The 16,089-nt window shown below is 43.8% G+C and overlaps 1 long non-coding RNA gene across 1 annotated transcript; it reads left to right on the top strand.

The window, feature by feature from the left end:
• The first annotated feature begins 1,822 nt into the window (after nt 1-1,822).
• On the top strand, nt 1,823-15,684 carry LOC143842614 (uncharacterized). Its single transcript, XR_013233223.1, has 5 exons — nt 1,823-1,948; nt 3,078-3,278; nt 8,760-8,793; nt 13,959-14,077; nt 15,597-15,684. It is a non-coding gene; the product is annotated as an uncharacterized LOC143842614 (long non-coding RNA).
• The last annotated feature ends 405 nt before the right edge of the window (nt 15,685-16,089 follow it).

The following is a 16,089-nucleotide window of genomic DNA, read 5'->3' as shown; positions in this document are numbered from 1 at the left end:
TTTATGTGTAGGTTGGCTGTGCTTTCCACCAATTAAAAAAAGCTCTTCTGAGCTGAGAAGATTAGCGGACATTTTTAGAGTCAATATAAAAAGTTATTCAGAATATTTAACCAGCTTCTTATTGTTAATATTAGAACAATGTTAGCAATAAAGAGCTATTTAAATAATCTCACTAACTTCAGAGGAAGTGGGGTAGAGAAGAAGAGTATTTTATAATGTCTCCTTATCTAGCTTGCTGCTTTGAAAGCACATTTCATATACTTGGTTATAAATTGACCTATTTTTCCTAGAGAAAACTATTTTTATCATCATTTCTCAGCCTCATTCATGCCTGTGTCAATTTCAGAATACTGTAGACCTGCTGGCCTTACTGGAAAGCACACCTATCTGTCCTATGACTGGAGAGAAGATGAATAAATAAAACAATGAGCAATTTCAGTGGCTCATTTTCTTGGAGTGTAGTTGTTGATGGATTCATCAAGTTGATGTAATCTCACTAATAATTAAGCATAAAAATATAGGAAAATCCCCATTCTTACTCAGGACCTTGTGTGCTTTCCTTGTGGAAAACAAGTGCTTGTTTTGTTGTGTTTGTTATTCATTGATATTCATAGCTGAAAACAATTATACAGAGCTGTGGATTCATAGATGATATGTCCACAAGAAAATATGTCCTATGCTGAATGTAGAACTGAACTATTCCATACAGGGGGAAAATATGAAGGTGAATACTTGATACAGGCCATCCAATGAAAAGAATAGCTGCTTTTTTGTACCCCAGTTTTTACTACCCAAAGATGTGTCTCATAGACCCATTATGCATGGCAGCAGCTACACTGGGCTGCTGCTGGGCATTGCTCCGGGGAGCATGCCCCAGTGCTTCCCATGTACTCATGGGGGAAGGAATCCCCCGGAGTATGCGGGCTGCTCCAGTGTAGCGCACACACAAAACGCTGGGGCTGGAAAGACCGGCACGCTGCCTGGAGATGGCAGCAGTGGGGGGAATGGGGCCCCCACCGCACAATGGTGGGAGTGGCATGCCATTCTTCCACCATGGGGGTGGGGGGTCTCCCTGGACAGCTCTGCAACCCTGCAGAGCTGACGGGGGCATGAGGTGTCCCTGGAGGGACACAGTAGGTTGGAGGAAGGGCCAGGCCAAAAGACCTGGCTGTGCCGATTATGTACAGTGCTGGCCCGACCCAGCTCTTCCTGGAACCCACAGCATCCCTTGGAATGTGGAAAATACTGTGTTGCCTTGCCATGGGATGGCGGCAGCGTGATGAACAATCAGGGCTGTCCTGCTGCCACAATCCCAGATTTCCTGCACCATGCATAATTGGTCAGAGAGTTTCTCCCCATAACAGACACCTTGTGAAGTAGGTGGGGCTGAGAGAGCTCTGTGAGAACTGTGACTAGCCCAAAGTCACCCAGCTGACTGCATGTGGAGGAGTCAGGAATCAAACCCAGTTCTCCAGATTAGAGACCACCACTGTTAACCACTTCATCATGCTGGCATTCAAAGTAAGAAAGACTGAAATTCTAAGGAATTAGTCATAATCAAACTGCCTAGAAGAATACCAGTGCTCTGAAAAGATACTATCATCTCAATTATATATATATATTACCTGATCTTCTGACTCTGCTTCACTTTAGCTTCTTCTTGCTTTACTTTTGCTGTGGAACGTAGTCTTAGGTGGTTATCCACTCTGCTGGTCTATATTAGTGAAAACTTATGCTTTTTGTGTTTTGTAACACTGTCCCCTTTGGAGTTTTCTTATGTAATAATTTCCCCAGTTTATTCTAATATACACCTCTCTATGTCCCCCTAGGAGCCTCTTGTGGCACAGGGTGATAAGGCAGCAGAAATGCTGTCTGAAGCTGTCCATGAGGCTGGGAGTTCAATCCCAGCAGCCGGCTCAAGGTAGACTCAGCCTTCCATCCTTCCGAGGTCGGTAAGATGAGTACCCAGCTTGTTGGGGGGTAAACGGTAATGACTGGGGAAGGCACTGGCAAACCACCCCGTATTGAGTCTGCCATGAAAACGCTATAGGGCGTCACCCCATGGGTTAGACATGACCCAGTGCTTGCACAGGGGATACCTTTACCTTTACCTTTACTCATGAAGGAGAGGGATAGCATTTATCCCTCTCCTTCATGTTGGCTTAACATTTAAGCCAACATTTATAATTAGAATATCAGAATGCGAACAGGAGAGGAGGAGTTGGGGTAGAGAGAGTCTTGCTGTGGATCATTCAGGTGTGAGTCTCTGTGAAAGAGGGTAGAACTTACATGGTTTTTGCACTTACTGACTGGAGAGAAAAGAGTCATGGAGCTCCGTTACAAGGAGTTCCGTTACAAGGAAAGAAATACAAATATTTCAGAGAAATAAACAATGTATATAAACAAAGTATGAAGAAGGGATCCATGTCAAGTACAGGAAAAGAAATACATCAAGATACAGCATAATAGAATGATCATAACTATACCATGCAGAGGCAGGTGTGAATAGTTATAGTGAGCTATAGAATCCAAACCTCTGTTTAAGCCAAGATGAGATGGTTAATCTCTTGATGAGTTCTAATTCAGCATTTTTACATGGAATTCTTTCTTCTTTTTCTCCTTCTCCTCCTTCCAGGGGAACGGTGACTTTAAGATCCACAACAGGAAGTCTGGGAAGATTAAAATGTTTTCTCACAGGTTTCTGAATGCCGCATTTTAAATGTCAAGTTTGTGGCCATTTATCCTGTCGCGTAGGAACTGCCTCTGTCACAGAACGTTATAGATAACAGAAGGGAATGATTATAGATAATAGAAGGGAACTGATGGTACATGAGGGCATATATTAACCCAGATGACGAATAAGAAAATGAGTCCAATATGGTATATCTGTGTGTGTGTATGGGGAGGGGGGAGGATAAATTAAATGTATTTATATTTCAAACTATTGTAAGCCATGCCAAAGATTTTATAGTCAAATCATGGGATAAAAATACAGTGAATAAATTATAGAAAGTTCAAAACGGTGTAAACTATAGCAGGTTTTAAAAATGGCACTGTGATAATTGTGTGTATTTCAGGAGGCTGGCTTTCCTTTAGGTCGCAACACTACAAGGTGTTAAGTGTTATTGGCAGTAATGTCCTCCTTCCTCTTAGCTGAATACTGAGGATGATTTCAGATTGCATGAGATGGATGGGGACACTTATGGGAACGTGATCTGCTTAGATAAAAGAACTCTCTACCCTCGAGTGAGTGAGCTGCAGCTGTTTCAGCCAGCAAGGTAAAACTAATTAAAATATTTTTACAAGATGTAAACCTCTGCATATAATCAAGTGTTTACAAAATAAAGGTACATTAATGAATTCCTGATGGTATTAACTTTAAGGAAAGTTGTTTATTAAAGAAAAAAAAAGGACTACAGATCAGTAACCACAAGTTATTAGTGCTCATTCTGAAGCCATACATCTGAAATTCATATACCCAGAACATGGATGCAGGGAGTGCATCTAAACATTTCCCAGGTTGAGCTGTTAGTCAGTGTTTTAGAAATCAGCACAGGATTTTTATCCATATGCATAGGCCACTTTTACCCATATTAAATGCAGCTTTAGAGAGCTGGGGTGGTGGTCCTAATGACTGTCCACCAGCAACTGCTTGGATCATTTGGGTACTATGAAATCATTAGGTCACACTAGAGTACAGTAGCAGTCGGTGCAAACTTAAATGGACTCCTGGGAATGGTAGAGGACAGGAAGGCCTGGAAGATCATTGTCCATGGGGTCGCGATGGGTCGGACACAACTTTGCATCTAACAACAACAACAAAAGAGTAGAGATGCTGCGGGAGAACTTGTAGGACTAGTAGTCTGGGGGCTAGCATGGGAGGGAGGTGATGGCCCTCATGTCTGGTGAGTTGGCACTTCTTCCAACTCTCCATTGGATAGAATGGTGGAATGGGGCACCCTCTTTTGGGAGCCCCTAGAAGTGGACCCCTTAGTCCAATAATTCTGAAATCTGGAGAGGAGTCAGGGAAGAGTCTCCCAGAGCTACCTTGAAAGTTTGGAGGCTCTACCTCAAACCTCAACACCCCCCACCCAGACCCCAGGAAAGGTGGGAATGCTGAAATTCCCATTATAGAATATGGAGAAAGGGATTGGCTGCCTGGATTGATTGAGAGGCTGAAGAGAGTTGCCTGTAAAGTGTGTTGCTATCTTCAACCATTTCAAGCAGGCATGCAGAGTGCAAGGAGCATGAGGAGAGCCAGAAGGTGAGGAATGGCCATTTTGCTGGCATAACACTATTTTTTTAAATGTGTGGAATTCCCATGAGTAAAGGCTGGCACCAAAAGGGGAAGAATACCAGCAAGGCAAAAGACACCTTTAAATCTAACATATCCACATATACTGGTGACTGCCACATGTACATTATATTTCCAAAATATCTTGGATTTCAACTCTCCCTTTTAAACAAATAGCAGAAAGGATATTTGCAGAATATATCCAGATCTCAGTCAATGAACTGGAGGACTTCCTTCCATCCGTCTTGCTACAGACTCCAATTAGAAACATCCTTCATTTGACCCTGGGAAACAGTACCAGTTTATGATCCGACATCTGTAAATCTTGTCTCTGCTCATAGGCATGTTGCCTGCCACACAGGGCCAAAGTTACCTACAATTTGTTAACTTGCACTTGTTATAGATCCTGTAGGCTTTTCTAGGCTTTTAAATGCATGCAGTCATACAGCAAAGGTTTATTCATTTTTAAAATTTCACTCCAGGCTAATGCAGGCTTTCCCAATAGTTTCAGCATCAACACTGACTCCACTGGAAATGCCATCTAAATTTTAAAGTAATTTTTGCCCCGTGGTGTTATGATAATTAGCTGTACTTGAATATTATAAACCCAAATGTTGCAAAAAGGTGTGTGTTTTAAAGTTATGTGCATTTTAGACTCCGTTGCATGAAGAAAAGCTATTCTCTCACTGCTGTGGCAGTACACACTGCTGGGCTGAGCACCTGTCTTTTTCCATACCAAAAATAAGACATTAGAACCATTGCTGACAGTTCACTGGAGTTAAGCAATTTCCCTTTCTGAGAATTTAGAAAGGTGATTTTTTTTTTTTTGCCGGAAGTAGAAATTCAGTCACCAAAATCATTCTTTAAGAGCCTCTCAAAGTTTTTTTTAACGCTATATTATTGTTATTTTAATATATTGCCATCACTGCATCTGGTGTGTTACAGAGTAAGATGGGGGGAGTACATTTAAATAGTGCGGGAACTCTAAAGGAAAGGGAAAGGGAAGTATAATCTTATACCTACAGTGGCTTTGATACAGCATTATGTTTATTTACATTGTAATACCCCCTCCTCAATCTTGTAAAAATGACCAGAAAGAGATGAGGGACTCTGGAGTTGTCAAGCTACTGGGATGTCAAGCTACTTTATACCAGGGCATATCTTGAGAGACCTTCCTTAAAAGTGAAAGCAGATGTATTTCCTATTCCTCCTGACAACTTAATGCTGGGAGTTCCTGGAGTGTTTTTTCCATACTCATGACATCTTAAAGTGTAGAGATCTTGGAGTATCTTTCCCATTTATGCGATATCTTAAATCCATGATATTTTGAGGGCTGTTTCTCCACACCTCTGATTTTGTTCTTGTTGTTATGTGCGAAGTCGTGTCCGACCCATCGCGACCCCATGGACAATGATCCTCCAGGCCTTCCTGTCCTCTACCATTCCCCGGAGTCCATTTAAGTTTGCACCTACTGCTTCAGTGACTCCATCCAGCCACCTCATTCTCTGTCGTCCCCTTCTTCTTTTGCCCTCGATCGCTCCCAGCATTAGGCTCTTCTCCAGGGAGTACTTCCTTCTCATGAGGTGGCCAAAGTATTTGAGTTTCATCTTCAGGATCTGGCCTTCTAAAGAGCAGTCAGGCCTGATCTCTTCTAGGACTGACCGGTTTGTTCGCCTTGCAGTCCAAGGGACTCGCAAGAGTCTTCTCCAGCACCAGAGTTCAAAAGCCACCTCTGATTTTAGTGCAATTCAAAAGTTCTTGGATGTACACATTTTTACTGTTCCCAGTAGGACTAGCAGGCAGTGCAACAGACATCAGTAAAAAGGTGTTGAATAATTACACAGTAAAAACCAGAATATTACCAAAACCAGAATATTACCAAACCAGCCATGGCCATTTATATTGCAGTACTCGGATACATACTGAAGGAGAAAGCTCCCCATTACATAATAAGGTGACTTTCTGCATTTTTTAAAATCCTGTCCTACACTGGGGCAAGAGGAGGCAGAGCAGCCCTCTATAGATTCTAATGGGAATGCTCTTTTAAAAGTTCTTGTTAGTCTTTTGCAGGTGTGACATTATGTCATTGTTGGGTTAGGACTAGGATTGCCAGTTCTGGGCTGGGAAATACCTGGAGATTTGTGAGATGGAGCCTGGGGAGGGCAGGTATTGGAGAGAGGAGAGGCCTTATTCATGCATAGTGCCATAAAATCCACCCTCCAAAGATGCTATTTTCTTTAGGGGAATTAATCCTGGTCGTCTAGAGATCAACTGTAATAATGGGAGCTCTCCATGTATTACCTGGAGGATGGTGACCCTAATTCTATTTCCCTCTAAAAAATCTCTCCTAATTTCTAGCAGATGAGCTAAAGCAGTGGTTCCCAACCTTTTTTAGGCTGGGGACCGGCAGGGCAACTGCCCCGCCCACACATCGCACATGCGTGCCCGCGCATCACACATGCGCGCATTGCGCATGCACCATGCACAGCTGAAATCGTGCATGCACGGCACTTTCGTGCATGTGTGCATGCATGAAAGTGCCGCACATGCACGATTTTGGCCGTGCATGGCGCATGTGCACATGTGCGGCCCGGCCCTGATTCCCTCTCCCCCCTCCCACAGTAAGAAGCTTCCTGGGCCGCAAGCTTGCGGCCCGGGAAGTATTTTACTGCGGGTTGGGGGCGGGGAGAGGCAACCGCGGCCCGGCGCCATGGCCTTCGCGGCCCGGCACCGGGCCGCAGCCGGCAGGTTGGGGACCACTTAGCTAAAGGATCCACATTGCTTAAATAGTGTTGTTATTGTTGTTAGGTGCAAAGTCATGTCCGACCCATCACGACCCCATGGACAATGATCCTCCAGGCCTTCCTGTCCTCTACCAGTCCCCGGAGTCCATTTAAGTTCGCACCGACTGCTTCAGTGACTCGATCCAGCCACCTCATTCTCTGTCGTCCCCTTCTTCTTTTGCCCTCAATCACTCCCAGCATTAGGCTCTTCTCCAGGGAGTCCTTACTTCTCATGAGGTGGCCAAAGTATTTGAGTTTCATCTTCAGGATCTGGCCTTCTAAGGAGCAGTCAGGGCTGATCTCCTCTAGGATGGACCGGTTTGTTCGCCTTGCAGTCCAAGGGACTCGCAAGAGTCTTCTCCAGCACCAGAGTTCAAAAGCCTCAATTCTTTGACGCTCGGCCTTCCTTATGGTCCAACTTTCACAGCCATACATTGCAACTGGGAATACCATAGCCTTGACTAAATGCACTTTTGTTGGCAGGGTGATGTCTCTGCTTTTTAGGATGCTGTCTAGATTTGCCATAGCTTTCCTCCCCAGGAGCAAGCGACTTTTAATTTCTTTGCTGCAGTCTCCATCTGCAGTGATCTTGGAGCCCAGGAAAATAAAATCTGTCACTATCTCCATTTCTTCCCCATCTATTTGCCATGAATTGAGAGGGCCGGATGCCATGATCTTTGTTTTCTTGATGTTGAGTTTCAAGCCAACTTTTGCACTCTCCTCCTTCACCCGCATCAACAGGCTCTTTAGTTCCTCTTCACTTTCTGCCATTAAAGTGGTATCATCTGCATATCTGAGGTTGTTAATATTTCTCCCTGCAATCTTGATCCCAATTTGTGACTCCTCTAATCCCGCCTTTCTCATGATGTGCTCCGCATACAAGTTAAATAGGTAAGGCGACAGTATACATTCTTGCTGAACTCCTTTCTCAATTTTGAACCAATCAGTGATTCCAAATAGTGAGTATATTTCAAAAAGCTAAGCTTTACATTTGTTCCAGTAGATCCAAGATCACATTTAGGTTGCAGTCAAAAGAAGACAATGAAGACTATAACAAATAGCCAGCTTGTATAATATCATGTGTGAAGATGCATGAGGACATTGTCTCTACGGGGAGACGTGTAAAAACAATTTGCCCCCCTTCCAATATCCAGGCATGCTGAGTCATTCATGCCAACAGCTGTGTGGGTAAAAGGAGAAAAAAGAGAACAATGAAAGTTGCCTTCGTTCCCATTGAAATTACAGTCAAATGAAGAGAAAGAAGCCTAATGTAAAGAGGACTTTATCACAAATGGCCAGTTGTAATGCAAAGAATACAGGTGAAATAATTTAATATTAAGGTATCAGCACAATGAAGAATTGATTTTTTAAATAAGGAGTTTCAGTGTAGCCATTTATTTAAACATTACTATTAACAAACTTTTAAGCATTACTATTAATAAGCATTTTTTTTTTTTTTGCATTTGTGCAAAAATGATTTACAGCTTTCATTTCACGGAGTATTAAAGCACATCCGTGAGGAAAATGACACATTTAGGGTTAGGCAATAAGATAATGGCTTAACTGATTTCAAACTCCAAAATTCCACTGAACTGAATTGATTTGTGGAGCATTGTTCTATGAAGGAACTAAACACCTATCAGTAACTGTGACTCACCAGTCCTAATTCCTTTGTTTCACAGATATCAGGGATGTTTCCTTTTGCAGAGGGCAAAGGTATGTAAGGGAGTCCATTTTGTTAAAAGGATTGATATGAAAAATTGTAACCTATATATCTTCATATAACTTTCTGCATTATTTTTATAAAATTGATGTAGTCGTTCTGTTTGGTCCCAGCAAAGAAATTCCAAAGGTCTTGTGACCTTTCATCCTCATAGAACGTTCTGTGGGATTACAATTTGCCCTCTCTTCTTGTTCATCATGTCGGTGAGACTGCTGGGCAAGACCAAGACATGGCATGAATATGTTAATTATACCCAGCTGTAGTTCTCATTAAAAAAAAACAGCTTGCAATATCTTTATCCAAATACAGGTGAACATTAAAGGAAATGGATGCACTCAGCACATTGTATATGACTTCAGATAATAAATAAGATCATCTTTTGATTTAGTAATTTGAGAGCTCAGGTTTTCCTGAGTTCTTTTGAAGTTATTTTATCTTCTGTTGAATTATTTTCTCTTTTGTTGAGTTATTTTCTCTTCCAAGTGAACCCAATCTTGTCACAGTGTATGAGTACTTTGTAGAGTATATGGAAATGCTTCATAATTAATGTGATCAGCCTACATTTTGTATCATAGAACATAAAAATATCCTAGGAAGAAGTCTTCAAACTTTCAGCTTTTCAGAGTGGGGATTGAGAGTGGATTCATTCATGGATTCTCTGGATCTGCTATAGGTCATATGTGCTCTCCATCAACTTTTTTGACAAGTAGTTGTAATCTTTTCTTTTGTATTCTGTTACCCACCAGCAACTTCCAAGGCTGCTGTTATGCTTATTGTCCATAAATGATCATATGAATGTTACCTTGGTTCCCAAAGTAACTACAGATAACATTAATTTTAAATAAATGTGGCATCATTATGACAATTTAACAGGAAAATATTTAAGATATATAAATAAAATATAAAAATATAAATAATTACACAAATGTACATGCCCAGCTGTCCACATCTTGTCAGATATACCCTTTACAAATTCAGTAAACAAAGGTGGTCAGTATCTATTTCTATTTTGGAGCACAATATTTTGCTAGGTAAAGTCCATAATAAAAATGACCGAGGGGGTTGGTATCCAGTCTTTCAAGAGAAACTAATGTTTCTCCATTCTGTTGAACATTTTGTCTATTTAGATCTTTTTAGGTTATTTGCTGGCAATCAATACCCACTAGATACATAAGCCACTCTAATTATACTGACCGCTCCTTCCCCCAAAATGAATACATGATCTAGAATATATGGTTGCAAGTTTAGAGAGCCATTTCAATTGATACCTATTATGTATGTTTTCATTGTGAATGACATATTTTTGGTAACAGCAAGCAGGCCATTTAATCATAAACTAGGATCAAACTGACACCAGCTTGCATGTGGAGTGTATACCAGACTGGATTAATTAATTAATTAATTAATTAATTAATCATATTTATATGCCGCCCTGCCCTCAGGGAATTAATACAGAAAACTCAATAGTTATAAACAGTAACAATATAGTGATAACAATAGAACACTATAATGGAACAGCAGAACAATGGTGAGAACATAAATTTAACATACTGATGGCCCTGTGGGTTGGATGAATCAGCAGTGGATTTCATGGGAGGGAGGTTCAGGGGCCAATGGAAGGTGATTGGTTTAGGTTGACCTTAACCAAATGCCTTGTCATACCCCCGCTGCCACCTCCCATCTCCAAGGAGTTGCCACAGCAACCAGGGCCTGCTGCTGAGCCAGCTGTTATAGATCACCCAGCTCTGTCAGAAGAGAGAGGGGGGCCTGAATGTGCAGCAGGGGAAAGCAGCACAAGTTACCCAGGCTCTTCCCAAGAGGCATCTTTGGTGCAGCTGCAGATACATTCCAGCTCTGACAGCTCGCCTGAACGATGCAGATGAAGCAGAAGGATGGTGTTTGCTGAACACTGAAAGAGCCAGAGACTGCAGGCACGTTGTCAAAGTAGATGGGGCCCAGCTGTGATAGCTCCTGGAGAGGATGAGTGAGTCCTTCCCCAGGTGCAGCCAATTAGCTGGACTGCTTTTAGGGGAGACAGCAGCAGCTCTTTGGGGTAGATGCAATCTATGCAGAAACCCTTCTGTCCAGCTTGGATTCCTTGGTCTGTGAACTTCTGACTCCCATCAGCTTCCCTGACTCCTGCAAATGGCTTTTGACTATGTACCTGGTAATTGGACTGGTTTCTTGAATATATGCTTATCTGGACTCTAACCTTGGCTTTCCCTCAACTACTCCTTGCCTCACCCTTAACTCTGCTTGCTTTGATTCCTAACGACTCGGGCTGGACTTTGTCTTTGCTCATGTTTGGACTCTGGCTAGGCTCTGCAGCCCAGGCACCTTCTGCACAACCCGCCACTGAGTGTGGCCAGCTAGGGCAGCATATGCCTGGTGGAGGAGCTCCCTTTTGCAGGCCCTGCAGAACTGTTCAAGTTCAGTTAGGGCCCTGCTCTACTCTGGGAGCTTGTTCCCATCAGGTGGGAGCCCTGGTTGAAGTCAAGCAAGCTTCCTTGGGGTCAGGGATTACCAGGCAGTTGGAGGTAGCAGAGTGTAAGGCTCTTTGAGGGGTGTAGGCAGAAAGGTGGTCCCTCAGGTACACTGGGCCCAGACTGTGTATGGCCTTAAAAGTGATTATCAGAACCTTAATCCTGATCCAGAATTCGACTGGAAGCCATCACAGGTGTTGGAGGATGGGCTGAATGTGGGACCTCCATTGTGTTGCTGTGAGAACCCTAGCTGCTGCATTCTGGACCTGCTGTAGTTTCTGGATCAAAGTTAAAGGCAGGCTGCATATAGCAAGTTGCAGAAGTCCAGTCCAGAGGTGACCATCACATGGATCACTGTGGCTAGGTGTTCTGGGGCCAAGTAGGGCATCAGTAGTTGGCAAAGATGATAGAATGCCAGTCATGCTACTTTCATGACCTGAGCCTCCATTGAGAGGGAAGCATCAAGAATCATACCCAGGTTCCTGGCAATGTGAGACACTGATAGCACAACATCCAGGTTGGGTTGGTGCACATCCTCACTTGGACCCTTCCTGCCCAGCCACAGGACCTCCGTCTTTGAATGGCTGAGCTTCAGATGACTCTGCTTGAGACACCTCATCACTGTTTCCAGTCAGCTGACTAATGCTTCTGGGGGAGAATTAGGGCTGTTGTCTATCAGAAAGAAGAGTTGGGTGTCATTAGCATATTGGTGACAACCCAGCCCAAACTTCTGCACCAGTTGATCAAGAAGGTGTATAAAGGTATTGAATAGGCTCTGAGAGAGAACTGCTCCTTGAGAGACTCCACATGCAAGCTGGTGTCAGCTTGATGAACTCTCTTCTATTGCTACCCTCTGTCCATCATCCCAGAGAAAGGAGATCAGCCACTGAAGTGGAGTCCCTCTAATCCCAGCATCAATGAGGCACTGAGCTAGAAGCTCATGGTTGACTGTGTCAAACGTTGCTGAGCAGTCTAATAACATGAGTAGCGCTGACCTGTCCCGGTCCAACAGGAGATGGATATCATCTGTCAGGGAGACTAACACTATTTCTACCCCATGGTCAGACTGGAAATCTGACTGGGATGGGTCTAAGACTGAAGCTTCTTCCAGGAATGCTGACAGTTGGTCCACGACAGCCCTTTCAAGCATCTTCCCCAGAAATGCTATGTGCAAGATGAGATGATAGTTGAAAATGAACGTAGTTTTATTGAGAATAACAATTAAAAGTCAACTTGTAAACTTGCATACAGAATATAAACTAAATATACACACTATCAGATAAAACAAGATTGAGAGGGTATGTTAGGGAGATATAAGGGTCGAAGTATAAAGTATAGCTACTGTTACAACATGGAGAAATCCAATGTGAGAAACAACCAGCATCATTTGAAGAGATGAATTCTACAAGCATGTAGGGATGTGTGTTTTGACACCGAGAAACATACACACAAACAAGATAGGCTCACACAGAGATGGGGGTATATGGAGAATCTTAGATCTCTCTCACACACAGGGTTTTTTTGGTGTGTGGCTTAAATAGCAATATTTGTATCTTGAGGCTAAGGTTGGGCAATGTAACCCCTAGAACAATGTGGTTGAAATGATTCTGAGTATGGGATAAGAGCATGTGTAAATCCTGTCTGGGTAAAGTCCCAGAGGTTTCTTAACACAGGAACAATAACAGTGAATGTTCTGGGTGGTATCTGGATGGACCTCCCAGGAAAAAAAAGACAAACCATGATTACATTACCAGAATTAAACTAAAAGTGTAAGTGGTTTCTTGACAACTCCTACACTGTGGGATGGGAGACTGTCTAGATCAGTGGTTCCCAACCTTTTTTAGGCTGGGGACCGGCAGGGCAAGTGCACCACCCGCGCATCTGCGGCACCTCCGACTGCGGCCCGCCGCCCGCCTGCCCCGCCCACATGACTGGCGCCCCCCTCCCTCCCTCGCTCGCCCTCCTAACTCCCTCTCGGATTACAGCTCGCTCCTTCGGCCGGCTGTTCCGAGCCCCGCGCAAGGCGCTCAGCTCCATTGTGCGTCCCTCTGTGGCTCCCTCTCGGGAACTCGAGTCCCCCTTTGCACTGGATGCTGCCGCCGCCTCTGCCGCCCTTCGGCCCACACCGCCATGGCTCTTGCCGCAGGGTGCCGCACAGCCTCCCGCACCTGAAAGAGCTGCGCCGCTGAGCACAAGCTTGGGCGAGGCACTGGTGAGGCAAGGCGTGGCCGCGGCCGCTGCCGCAGCTGCTACCGGGAGCCCGCCCAGGGGGGGCCACGCCGCCCCTCCTCCCACCCCGTAGCCCGCCCGCTGGGGGGGTTGCCGCTGCCGCCGCTCCCCTTCCTCGCTGGCCGGCTGGCTGCGGGCATCGGCGCGCGATGGAGACGGTGGAGAAGGAGTGCAGCGCGCTGGGCGGCCACATGGCGCATGTGCGTATGCGCGGCCCTTCCACAGTAATAAGCTTCCCGGGCCACAAGCTTGCGGCCTGGGAAGTTTCTTACTGCGGGGGGGGGGCGGGGAGAGGGTACCGCGGCCTGGCACCGGGCCACGGCCCGCAGGTTGGGTACCACTGGTCTAGATGAAGCAGGCTGTTAGTAATTTGCCTAATTAAATATTGCAGGAAGAAGCTTTTAGGGTTGATGGCATTAGTAATACTAGATATTATTATCCTGCAGATGTGGGTGTTTTGAAATACATGGCTGTTTTGAAAAGGGAGAGGAGAGTTAACAGATTCTGCAGGCCCATCATGATCTCACCAAAAGAGTTCAGACAGCTCCTGGAAGCATGGCATCAGGTTGGTGTGTATAATCTATTTTCTGCTTGGGAGAAAATGATGTAATCTGGTCAGTTTAGGTGCAGCCCACAATCATTTTGTACATTTCTGCCAGGCAAAGTGATTGCAGAAAAATGTGAAGGTGAGGTGTAGGGCAGGGGTAGGGTGCTTGCTGGCAGGGGCTCATGGGAGTTGTAGTCCATGGACATCTGGAGGACCACAGGTTGACTACCCCTGGTGTAGGGGATACATGGAGAAGGATGTTTATGAGCAAACTAACACATGTGCATGTCAAAGTGCTAATTTCCACTAGTACACTAAACTATCTGGGGAACAGTCTTCAAGATGGATTACTTCAAAAGTTTGCAGCTGGGTATAAAAACAACAGAATTAGCACTTTCTCTTAATGGGTATAGATTTGTACTAAGTGCAATCTGAATTGAATGCAATAGGATTTTTCCAATAATACTACAAGAAAAAAATACATTATGGGATTGCATTCACAGATATAGTCTGCAATCCTAGGTAACAACAGCAAAAAAGCATCTGCTATATTTAGGAGTTTAGCAAATTTCTATTGCTGCTGATTACCTGGCTGAATAGCTAATCTGTTTTTCCATATAAAATTTACGTGGATAATTGTGCACAATGCAAACTTGTACAGCATATTTGAATGAATGAAAGTGTTATTATCCCTGTACATTCTTTGGCTAACTATACAGAAATCTCCCAAATTAAATAACTATTATAGAAAGGATTCCTTAAAAATATTATTTTATTAATTAGCTCCAGTCTGTGTCCATCAGGCACATCCATCAGGCACATAAATTCCATTTTAAATGTGATAATAGATTATTAAAATGCATTATGCACTTTTTACAGCAAAAGTTCAACTTCAAAGTGAAGACTTCAGTGCAATAGGTAGAAACAATGTAACAGAACATCCTTTGGTAGCAACCTAAACACTGTAGATTAGCGATCCCCAACCTGTGGGCCATGGACCACATGTGGTCCTTCGACTAATTGGAGGTGGGCCCCAAAGGACGCCTTCTCCCCCCCCCCAGCCCTTTACTTCATTCCCCCCCCCCCTCAGCCCTTTACAACACACTTCATTGTTGTGGCGTGTCTGTATCTTATTTTGAAGGCATGTTTAAACATTACCATAGCAATCAGAGAGCGCTAGGGCAGTGGTTGAGAGTAGAGGAGTAAACTACCCCCCCCCCACCGGGCCTCAGTAAAAGGCACTGAGTGGTCCCCGGTGATAAAAAGGTTGGAGACCACTGCTGTAGATGAATGAGTTCCCAACTATCCTTTTGAAAGAAAACAGTTTAGAACAGAATACTCAATTTCTTCAACTTGTCTAACCTTTACTGGTTTGCTGAGGCTGATTATTAGAGATTTGATTCGATATAAAATATTTCAGGGGACCTTTATTGCAATTTCTTTTGCCAGCAAGTTGCAGATAACTTGTAATGGACTCATAGGGATTTTAAGGCAAGTTACATTCAAAGGTGGTTTGCCATTGCCTGTTTCTGCATAGTGACCCTGGACATGCTTGATGGTCCCCCATCCAAATACTGCTTAGCTTCTAAGATCTGATGAGATCAAGCTTCAATGGACCATGCCAGGTAAGGGATGGAGTTAAAGGCTCATGAAACCAATGTGAATACAAATAAGAGCTTTGCTGTGTTATTTATTCTAACCAGAATAAATGTTGTAATTTCCATCCCCCCCCTTAAAAAAAAAACTAAATTAAAACTGCAGGGAAATTATTCACAATCGTATTATTGACAAATTCCTAATGGTTATACATCCCTTTATAGTCCCATTCTTCCTCCAAGGAACTCAGGAAAATATCTGTAAGTTCTTTCTTCATTTTGCAGAATCGTGGGAGGTAGGTTAGGCTGCATTACAGTGAAGTGACTGGTCCAAGGTTATGGCTGACTGGAAAGGCTGCTTCCTAGGACAAATGGCTGCGTGGAAGGACATGTTGATTGGGCAATTATATCTCAGTGGCTGTTTCTTTGGCTTTC

The sequence above is a fragment of the Paroedura picta genome, chromosome 8, assembly GCF_049243985.1.
Source record: "Paroedura picta isolate Pp20150507F chromosome 8, Ppicta_v3.0, whole genome shotgun sequence".
NCBI lineage: Eukaryota > Metazoa > Chordata > Lepidosauria > Squamata > Gekkonidae > Paroedura > Paroedura picta.
This window is presented reverse-complemented; position numbering and strand designations above follow the sequence as displayed.